At 35.1% G+C, this 2117-nt stretch overlaps 1 protein-coding gene across 5 annotated transcripts in view; it reads right to left on the bottom strand.

Moving 5' to 3' along the window:
• Cad87A (cadherin-87A) overlaps window positions 1–2117 on the bottom strand; it is a 212838-nt gene that overhangs the window by 163980 nt on the left and 46741 nt on the right. For 3 of the 5 annotated variants that reach the window (XM_067051143.1, XM_067051145.1, XM_067051141.1), the window contains exon 2: window positions 683–713. The exons of the other annotated variants lie outside the window; for them this stretch is intronic. The gene's annotated coding sequence lies outside the window, so the exon portion shown is untranslated. The remainder of the gene's footprint in view (window positions 1–682; window positions 714–2117) is intronic. 5 annotated transcript variants of the gene reach the window in all.

Raw genomic sequence — 2117 nt, forward strand, 5'->3', positions numbered from 1 at the left:
CAGGAAACATAGAACACACACAGAAGCAGGAGAAACAGATAAGAAACAAGAACGAAGAGGGGCAAGATGAATTTTGACCAGACTAAGTTCTAAGAAGGGCCTATGAGACCTCGAAGGCCATCCTTACACCAATGGCGAAGGCGTCACTACATACTCGACGCACACCACCCAAAACAGCAGCTATATGTCCATATTAGGTAATAAGTAATAATGCAATTATCATATTTTATGGCAAACCATTTATCTGAATCATTTTAATAACATCATTGTAAATAAATACTTAGTCTCTTTGTGTAGTTTATATACTATTATATAACCCAATACCACCCCTTATTATGTAAAAAAAATACTGGTAACAACATTTTTTAAATATAAAAGATATTTAATTGGTAACTGGTAAACACACAAAAAGCCTTTGGAAAAGAATCCAATTATAATAACAGTTTTGCAGGGATCAATAAACTAATTAATTAACTTATTTTTGGATAACTGCCTTCAGCGATTATCCTGGCATCCCGACTAAATCTCGAGACAGTATATAGCAATATTATACTATATATACTATTCTTTAATATATTTTCTAATAATATTTTTTTCAACAAAACATTCTAAAATTGACCATTCAAATTATGTGATATATTCTTAGCTAATAATATGACGTATAATAGGAACCGTTACTCACCCAATTTATGTTCAGTAGTTGCGTGGGGAGCCTGCAACAAACAGTAGATTATTAATAATGGTGGAACAATTACTATAACAGGATTAAGATTTTTTTTGTTTTTTAAACTGAACTGCGGCCATTTGTAGCCGAGGGAGTTAAGGCATCATCTCAGCGCCCTCGTAACTGAAGCGGCGCCGGTTCGAATCCAGCCTAGTGGAGTTGACATTTATTTCGTGATCTAGCCACTCCACATATTCAGTTTCCTAACGTGATAAAACTGATGGAGGAAAAAAGAAACAGCAAAACAGCCCCAGTCAAGATGGCTTTGAATCCTGGAAAACACCCGGATTGGGAAACATATTTTGACTAAGGCTCTCTGATAAAATAATGAGGCAGCGAGTCATGATAATTTACTTTTCTTGTACTAATAAAAATTTCTATTTATTATCATTATTATTACCATTATAATTTTTCTTCCTTTTCCTACCTCTCTCATTGATTTCAGTGAGATAATGCCAAAATTATAGTGGTTAATTCTATCATTAAAACTACATTAATAAATATTGAAATATAATCTAAATGGCTGTTGAAAATTGCGATAGAGAACAAATGTCCATATGGTAAACTCAGCTTTTTAATTCGCCATCCACAAGGCCAAACATATGACCAATTGAAAGAAAGTTTTTCATCAGCGGTAAGAAAATCAATTCTAATTTATATGAGGGGGCTACCGAGAGTTCTTTCAATTTTCAACCTTAATGAACCTCAGTATATTTGAGAACTTTAGCAAACTATTTCCAGTGGAGTAATTATTAAAAAACTTTTCCAATCTAGAAAAATTTTAAGAACTTTTTTCCTTCCACATAACTAAAATGAATCACTTAGTAGTGCAGCTAACGAACTTGCTGCGATATAGCTGTTTGATCATGGAGTTTCTTCCAAATAGCGATGTTATAGTAAAGATAAGATTCAAGATAAAATTCAATCATGACAATTTGTGAAGCCACAGCAGGGAAAAAGTTATAAACACTATCTTTTTGCGAGTTGCTTTTTGGAAAAATAGTAACCGATTCCATTTGACATACTGTGTAAAGCAGTAGGCTGCTTATCGCAATTGCAGATTAGTGATATGCAATAATATTGAGCGGGATGAGTACCACTATATTAAGCGGAAGAGACCCACTATATTGAGCGGAAGAGACCCACTATATTAAGCGGAAGAGACCCACTATATTAAGCGGAAGAGACCCACTATATTAAGCGGAAGAGACCCACTATATTGAGCGGGCTGAGACCGACTATATTGAGCGGGATGAGACCCACTATATTAAGCGGAAGAGACCCATTATATTGAGCGGGCTGAGACCCACTATATTAAGTGGAAGAGACCCACTATATTGAGCGGGCTGAGACCCACTATATTAAGCGGAAGAGACCCACTATATTGAGCGGG

The sequence above is a fragment of the Halyomorpha halys genome, unplaced genomic scaffold, assembly GCF_000696795.3.
Source record: "Halyomorpha halys isolate HHAL.00 unplaced genomic scaffold, Hhal_1.1 Scaffold102.1, whole genome shotgun sequence".
In the NCBI taxonomy this organism is placed as follows: domain Eukaryota; kingdom Metazoa; phylum Arthropoda; class Insecta; order Hemiptera; family Pentatomidae; genus Halyomorpha; species Halyomorpha halys.